This window comes from Pundamilia nyererei, unplaced genomic scaffold (genome assembly GCF_000239375.1).
Source record: "Pundamilia nyererei isolate P.nyererei 1_Seehausen unplaced genomic scaffold, PunNye1.0 scaffold00069, whole genome shotgun sequence".
Classification (NCBI taxonomy): Eukaryota; Metazoa; Chordata; class Actinopteri; order Cichliformes; family Cichlidae; genus Pundamilia; species Pundamilia nyererei.
This window is the reverse complement of record NW_005187470.1, coordinates 2,551,206-2,560,159: the sequence shown is the minus strand read 5'-3', so window position 1 is coordinate 2,560,159 and position 8,954 is coordinate 2,551,206. Positions and strand designations below refer to the sequence as shown.

Genomic DNA, 8,954 nt, shown 5'->3' with positions numbered 1-8,954 from the left:
GCATGAACGGAGAAAGAAGTGACTCTTTACCCTGTTTGGTAAGGAAAGATGTGTGCCCTTTATTTGCTTTTGGTACCTGTAATATATATATTTATATAAATGCTCACACATACAGACACACGCACACTTACTTCACAGCAGCTGCTGTCTGGAGAGCTGCAGCTCATTACCATGGTACCTGAGGCTTATAGCAGAAGTTGGGTTTTCCCTGTCAGTGAATAAGGATGAGCTATGGCTCCAAAAACATCCGACCAAGCATACACGGATACACTTTTACATGATCAGGGTTTCACCGAGTGTATTATTTCCCTCCTTCCCCATTATGGTAACTAAATAATACAAAATGCACTACAGATCCAATTAAGCCTAAATAAAGCTGCATATTCCCTTATGAAAACTGGTATTTTCCTGTGACAGATGGATAAATACCTGAAAGGGGAACGGGCAATAGAAGCTCTGTAATAGGCAGTTCGGAGGGAGGGAAAGCAAATGAAATTTTCCCCTCACACAAAGAAAAAAAAAGCTGTAGGGAGGTGACAGAAGGTGAATGGACTTGCAAGAAAACTCTCAAGGGTAACACACGACAAGCATCAACATACGGATGCCAAGAAACTCAAAAGAATCAAAAACACAGGTGTGAAGAATGACAAATCTCAAAAACATCGGTCTGTGTGTGAGGTAAGGTGGCCCTCAACAAAGCCATTCAAAGTTGGAATTTATTTCTGCTCCTGACAAACAAAGCAAGGCTTCGAGGATATGAGGTAAAGATGTGCATATGGTTTTGTGATGTCACTGATATAACTGCTTTATAAGATTATAAGATAAATGGATGGTGCACGAACCTGATAGATGTAGCCAAAACTAGAGCTCTACTTTCTCCACTGCAACCTCCCTTCCTCCCTTTGCACTCTCCATCTCTCTTTTTCGCTCTCATGTTCCCTCCCCCTTTCACTTAATCTCTCTCTCTCTCTCTCTCTCTCTCTCATTGTCTCTCACTCACTCTCTCACTCACACACACATTCATACACACACACACACACAGGCTCAGAGGCAGACAAACAGAATAGAGGAGAAAGCCAGAGAGCAGAACTGCGGCGGCACGATGGGGATATTCAGCCTGCGTGGGCTCCGTCGCTGAGCCGTCCGGAGTTCAGCCACAGTATGTGTGTGCCTGCTCGTGTGTGAGTGTGTGCATGTGTGAGTGAGTGAAAGCCCCTGCCGACACCGTGTGGAGAAAGGGAAGAAGACGAAAAGAGACCGGGTGGAGAGAAGGGGAGAAAAAAAAAAGAAAGAGGGGGAGTGTTGACTCTGTCTCGGGCTTAGAGGAGGCTCACGCTACTGGATCATAGACGCCGATGTGCAACAACTACTCTCAACTACTGCTGCCCCTGCTCCACCTGCGTGCCACTGCCTGACTGTCCTCTTTAACTTCTGCCATGGCATAGCCTCCTCTTCCAGCTCGCTTCTGATCTACTGAGGAAACAGGCATGCATGGGCATAACCAGGGATCTAGGCTATCACATCCTTTACGTCAGTAATTCACAGTCTGAGGTAAGTTGCTCTTCTCTGCTCTTGTCCTCTCCTCCATTTCACCTCTTAGTCTGCATCTGAAAGGGGGGGAAGTCTGCTCATATAACCTATGGAGTGGGAAATCCAAGAAATCTGCTTGCTCAGAGGAACTGAGCCCTGGATAAGCCATAAGGAATATTTTCAGTCAAAATGTTCTCTTTAGTCAGATGATTAAATATCAAATCTGGGTGACAGATGAAAGGAGGTAAATCTCAGATGGATTTTACACTCAGATGCCTCTGCTCGGGTGAAGGGAAAATTCAGGGAGCGCTTATGGAATGTGCTGGTGCTGACTTTAACAGACAATTTACTCACTTCGGAAAACTTTACACATGAAAATATTTGAACTATTGCTTAATTTTGCGTCTGGAGGGAGGGGAGGGGGTGGACTAAATGCCAATGCTTGCTGACATTTATCAGATCTCGAAGGTCAGTTTTTCATTTCCAAGAGGATTTTGATCCACATTTTACCTGACTGAAGCGGCATACAAAGCTAAAACAGTGCTTGCGTATGAGGAATTGCATGATGCTGCATTTCCTCTCAGCTAAGTGAGCTGAGTTACATAAAACACGCCGATATCGATGTTCAAATTAAGAATTTGTGAATTATTGCATTAAGCTGCTTTCCCACGTTTGGCTGCAGCAGTGTTTTAAAAGCAGGGAGCATGCAGCACGGAGAAACATGTAGTGAAAGCTGGGCATCACACAGCTGGCTGCATCTGATGAAGGACCTCCAATGGACACTAATCTAGATTAATGGAGTTGGTGAAGTCACCATCTCCTTAAAGATTATTGGTGCATTTGTGTGTGTGGGGTGATAAGATGCTGGCACTGGGTTGCCGGTGTTTAGGGGGTGAGAGGGAACAAGGGCTGCCAAGAGCCCTCACATCTCAACTGTCCTTCAGTTGCCACACAAAACGCATGTCAGTCCCACTCATTCCTACAAACCTCTTGCTATCGCTCTCCGTCTCCCCTTTAACCACAGCTCACATCAGCGCTCTGATACAATCTCCTGTATGCTCTATTTCACTTTCAGCAGACACTAAGAAGAAGACAGAGGGAAACAGATAAAGATGGATGGAGAAAGAGAAAGAGATATAGAGCGAGGGGGAAAGAGACTGTCTGTAAGGAATAGCAGAATAAGGCAGGAGAGGATATTGAATTTCTCTTTGCTTTTATAATTCCATTATATGAAATTACAGGGTAGGAATAAAGGTGAGAGTCCAAAAAAAGCAAAAAGATATGATTACTTTAACTGGCTGTCTTACTTTAACCTTGACGCTTGATGTCTTTATGAGACCTAGGGGGAAGACAGTCTAGGAGTAATGGATGCGATGGCCAAACGCTTCAAAGCTAGTCTTTATTTCTAGGAGACATCAAGCAACACTTCACCTTCTAATACTACAGAGAAAAAGAAAGAGGGACAACTGCCACATGTAAACACACGAGACAGGAGTACGCTCAGGCCATCACCTATGTCCTATCAGTGCAAATGCAGAGAGGTTCCTGGAGATTTAAAGCTGGAACAAAGTTAAAGCTTTTACGTGTGCACACAGAAAGGGAGAAATGGCAAGGGAGGGGAAAAACACAAAACAAAAAACATTAGAGGTGGCCTGCAAAAAGTACACGCGTTTCCAAACGAGTGGTGAAGTGTGCATTCACCTCCCATCACCCCGCTCACTGGGAGGGGTACTCATTCATCCAGAAAACAAATGACTCTCCTATAAAAGAATGACTGCTTTTGGAACAAGCCAGATGTTACCTTTCATGTGCTAATAGGATTATTCATTAAGAATGAGTATTTTCACTGGGAGGACCACAGCAACGTAATGCAGTTTGGGTGAACTGTGTGTGTGTGTCGCTGAAGATGGGACCGTGTGTAGATATGTGTGGCTGACTTTGTACATCACATGAATACAGATGGAGGCACTTCACACCTGATCTCACCTAAGTGTTGCTGCAAGTGTATGTGTGCGTGAAACATGTGCTTTCCTATTCATCTGCAGGAGAAGAGGAGTTTTTTGATTTTTTGAGGCAAAAAATGAGACAAAACTTTAAAACCAACAACTAAATATTGTGTAGCTGCCCCTTGTTCTACCAATTACAGCTTCACCTCCTCAGGGATTTAAAAGGGCACCTCTTGGGGTAGGAAATGTTCAGTGTTATTGGAAACTCTACAGTTTGAAGGCCCACTCAGCAGCTGGGGATGTGCTGAGTCTATGATGGGTGATGTCTGCATGAGTGGTATGTGTCAAAGTGCTATCCACTGCCAGGATCAATGTTTCCCAGTATAACACTGTACTGTAACAAGACGAGGAATGTTATTCACTATGGTGATCAGTGGGGGAACTACAGTGATTTACAAATCATGTAAAACCTGAAAATAGTGGAAGACAACACACCAAATATTAGAACATTTTATTGTTTTTTTTAAATATAGCCTTTTGAATTTGTTGCCAGTGGCATGCTAAAAGAAAGAAGAAGCTGGGACAAGGCCATGTTTACTACTGTGTTACATCACCTCTTCTTCTTGACAGTGTTTTGTAAGAGCTTGAGAACTGAGAAGACCCTCTGAAAGAGAAATATTTTCCTGTTTTCTCCTGATATCAGATTTTCTCAAAAGTTTGGGGTCTCGTTCATCATTTTGTCATAACTTTTTCATAACTTTAATTATTGTGTGACGCGTCTGGATTCGAGGCCAGTAACACTAACAGACCATGGTGTTGTAATGCACGCCAAATGAAACTCGGCATTGTTTTGCTGAAATCAGCAAGGACTTTCCCTTAGAAAAAGTATATAAATTTGTATATGTATTTATATATTATATGGATAAAGTTCATATTTAATTAACAAGTCTACTAATTATGAGAAATTACCTTCTCTTGTTTTTATCTGGTGTAAAACAGGTTTGACCAACATCCCAAAATCCAGATATTAAATTTTCATTTACATAAAAGCCCCAAATTTTGACCTTTATAAGAAAAGGTAAGCAAATGTGTTGTAAACATTTTAGGTTTTGTTGTTAAAAAGGTTTCTGTTCACCAGCTAACATCTGTCAAAAGATCGTATGCACAGTTCCTGCTGTATCCAGAACAGTTAGCAAAACCACAAATGTCCCAAGTATTTAGTCATTACCTTAATAGTTATTTACTCTGTCACTCAAACCAACTTGTTTGCCTCATCACACGTCAGTGCTGTGAAATATACCCTCACAAAACCTTCTTTTTTATGTGAAAATCCATAAAACATAAAACTTTCTTCAAAGAACATATCAAGTTTCACTTTCTGTGACACTGCTTTGATGTTACTGTCGTCACAATATTTTTAAGATTCAGTTGAGCTGACCAAATGACACAAGACAGAATGGCTTTAGCTGTTGTTTCCTCTGTGGTTTCTGACTATTCTTCTTGATGGATCTTTCTCCATGGTTTCATCTTCCCCTTTCATTTCTGTCTCTATTTTACCCACGTTCAATCTGCAATATCCGAACCGAGTATAAGCCCCATGTTCTTTCTATCTGCACCTGTTTCTTCTCGTCTTTTCCATCTTCATGTGTAGCTGCGTATATGTGTGGGTATTTTTTTCTTTGCTAGGGATGACAATGAGGAATGTGAAAGCAGCAGGGGAGTTCTCTAGTTACCCATCAGTTTTGAAACCTCAGTCTAGAAGGCAAAGAGACAGAAAAACACACAGAGAAAGCAACGAGAAGACGAGTACAAAAAAGGGGGATGAAGACAAAAAAAGAGATCTAATGTTCTGCAGAAAGGTGGTAAAGAAAAAAAGGTGATGAGGCAATGATGTATTGTGATTAGGCCGGGCAGTCTCTGCAGCATAGATCCTGAGGTCTGATCTCCCTCTAGAGTAGCCTGTGACGTACAGACAGACTTTCTGAGAATTAATCAAGGTCCTACCTGAGTGTGCACCACGCAAAGCCAACTAAGTACAATTCAGCAGGGACAGAGTGCGTAAAAAATAATTAGGATACAAAGTCTGGGGGCTACAGGCCGAGGATAAGAAGATCCGCATAAGCAGCAGGCCAGCATAGAGTACACTATGTTCTTTTGTGAGAGTTATTCCTAGCACCGTACTTAAACCATGTGTATATAATGTCTTACTTACACATGGTTTACTTTGGGATCATTAAGTGGAAGAAATAAAAACCTCAATGCATAAAAATAACATATGTATTGCAAACATAGCTTTTTTTATTGCAGAAATATAAAATAAGGATATTGTGATCAGCGTGGATCAACAGCAAATCTGGATTGGTTCGGTCACAATTTCAGGATTCTGGCATCGAAACAAATACTGCAGTTAAGATATTATTATCATCGCTATTGGAGTAAGCTAAATCATTTTAAATCAGCCATTTGGCTTGCGGTCCACTTTAAGAAGATCTGGTTTTAAGCCAAGCTATGTTATCCAAGATGATGGGTGTAATTTTAGTTCTCCTTAAACTCAACATGATTTGTAACCAGGAGTGAAAATATGCCTTTATATTACGCTTTAAGATATTCTACAGATAGTATTTATTCATTGCTGAAATAATAATATAGATAATAACTAATGTAGAAAAAAAACTAATGGAAGGAAGCATCATTGAATTAAACATGCCTGAAACCAATCCCATAAAATCCAGCCATTTCCAGTGCAATGCCACAGCAGTAAACTACTGTTTACTTACAAAGGATTTCCTGCATGTGATGCCAGGAAAATGCACTTCCCTAATATTTTCCCTCAATACCAACTTACTGTCAAAACACCCAGCCGTCAATCCTCCTCACATCCCACTCTATGAACAAGGGTACAGCCAAGCCTGCTCACATGACACGGCACAAAGAGACAGAAAATAATAACCCAGCAATAAACCCACACTGTCAAATAACCTTACCAGTACAATCTTTTTACTGCGTAATCCGTCTGCTCTTAAGAGGCAGATCAAAGAATTTGCAAAACACCACTAAGCCCTGTATAATTATGACAGTGGAGGGGGGAAAAGAGGGAAACAAAGCAGGAGTAGATGGAACTAGATTAAAGAGTTGAAAATGTCCATGACTGTGATGATACTGCCACTCATTCAGCAGCCTCTGAGATCACAATGACTTTTAATAGTGTAAAACTGCAGTGCAATTCAATACCAAACTTCAAGCTCATACAGTCTGAAAAACTCACAAAGCACACAGCTATATACATTAATATGTACATAAAAAGTACTATTATTGATATTCTGGGAAGGCTTTTTTATAAAATGTGGAAAGCTGGCTGGAGGAATAAACAGTCATTCAGCTGTGGGAGCTCTAGCAAGGTCAGCCACTGATGTTGCTTGGGTGACAAGGCCTGGCTCGCAGATGGCGTTCCAGTTCATCCCAAAGGTCCTGAATGGGGTGGAGGGCTGAGTCTGTGTATGCAAGTTCACCCCAAAATGAGCAAGCCTTTCCTAGATCAATGCTACATACAGGGAAGCATACTTTACAAAAAATATCACTGTACTGGAGACATCAATATTTCTCAGAATTGAAACTAAGTGCTCTAAAAAGCCCCACCGTCTCAGAGTAAAAGGATATAGTCATTTACTGTATGAGTAAATAGCTTAGAGTTGTACTACTTGTTCCAAGCTGCCAGGAAAATATTTTTATTCTCTGCTGAGCGTATGTTTCAGCTGCACGATTGGAAATCCCTAAAATAGAAACATACCATTAAATGCTTAAACGAGATAGGATGCTTACATTGCTGCAGCTAATTGACATGTATAGCCGCATTTCCAGCGTTCAATCGATTCACCGGTTTTGTGATGCATACCATATTAATGAATTTTCCTGTCAGTAGAGCAGAAGCGATAAAACAAAATTAGTCAGGCTCGAAGTTAGGGTAAACATTCAATCCCCAGGCTGAGTCAGGACACGGAAATTTCCACCTTTTAAGATGTCCTCCCAGAGAGCAAAAGCAAAATTAGGAGGCTGCCATTCATCAAATAAGTGACTTGTATAAAGTTTTAAATAGGGCAAATATTGGGGTTCCATTTAATGTAAGGTGCACTGTGTAAGCGAGGACGTGCTCTGAGCGCACCACTTCTCTTCTTCTATCTTCTATCTAACTTCTTCTATCATACCACGATAATGAATTGCATTACTGCAGTAACCTGGCTTGTCCTCGAACCATTACAGAACTTAATATAATTGTTAAACGGAAGAATATCGCCCCCAGACTAGCAATGCTCAACGGGCTCGCTTTTAGCCAAATGTGATTGTGTCCCTAGAAATTCCAAATGGTGACCTAAAGGGCCAGCGTGACAGCTATGACAGCGGCGCTGCTAAAACCAGGTCAAGTATTAAAATGTCAGTGTGCTTTGCTATGCGCATGTGACCTTGTGAGGTCTGGGTTTTTGATTATTTTTTTTGGGTGGGGGGGTCTGGGTAGAAAATTGTGGGTCACTTCACTTCACCAAGTAGCTTCTAAATAGAAAAAAAGGACCAGGGCCACCATATGAGTTGTCACAGCCTTGCATGCTGAATCATCCTGTTTATGCAAAAGGCCAGAGGGTGGTGTTGCAGCTGGAGGGGAGATACGAGTGCTGCTGCCCGTGTCTGCACCCAATGGGTAACAAATCAGATACGGGGAGCCAGGAAGACATCATTCATCCTACGGTGCTGACATGTCAAATACGATCAAATGTAAATGTGAACATGAGACAATATCACAAAACTGTACACGTTGTCATGCCGCCGCATAGGAAAGGAGGAATAGAGAGTAATAGAGAAGCAAGACTGTTGCTGTTTGTGCTGACAAACTACATTCCTACCTAATGGCTCAGAACAGGGTGACATCTTGAAATGTAATCATACATAAATTTGCACATATTAAATATAATGTTTAATTTAGACCTAGCTAATACCACCGAAGTATTTATTGACCTCATTTGGAGAGAGGGAATGTAGGTTAGCGATTTAAACTCTCTTTGAAAATGTCATCCACTGAACAAACATGGAGAGGTCTCTTGACAGTGATGGAACACAGCCAAGCGAGCAAACAGATATTCTGGGAATAAATGTAACATGGCAAGTAGTCAAAAGAATTTAAAAAAATATTATCTGCCTTTGTTCAGTTGCTGGTTTTAAATGTGGGATAAACAGGGTAATAACGAGAGGAAATAATTCACCGGGAGGTGCTGTACTGATTCTTCCACTTTACATTCCTGTAACTTCCTGAATGTTCACAGCTCAATCAGCCTCATGGCAAAGGGGTCAGGAGCCTTTATGTGATTTACACTTGCTATAATTGGACATTTTGTGATAACAAGTGTAACACTTGTTTCCATTGGTAACTGAACAAAGATCTCCCTGGCTTCTTCTTGATCATTTCTTCTTTCCACATACTGGAAAAATATT

General features: G+C 41.2%; 2 protein-coding genes across 6 annotated transcripts in view; one reads left to right on the top strand and one right to left on the bottom strand.

Annotated features, from left to right (window-relative positions):
* Positions 1 to 8,954, bottom strand: part of dock1 (dedicator of cytokinesis 1) — a 195,263-nt gene that overhangs the window by 71,225 nt on the left and 115,084 nt on the right. The gene's annotated exons all lie outside the window — the stretch shown is intronic.
* The window catches only part of insyn2a (inhibitory synaptic factor 2A), a 32,598-nt gene continuing 24,915 nt past the window's right edge, over positions 1,272 to 8,954 (top strand). For both annotated transcript variants that reach the window (XM_005736497.1, XM_005736498.1), the window contains exon 1: positions 1,272 to 1,551. The gene's annotated coding sequence lies outside the window, so the exon portion shown is untranslated. The remainder of the gene's footprint in view (positions 1,552 to 8,954) is intronic.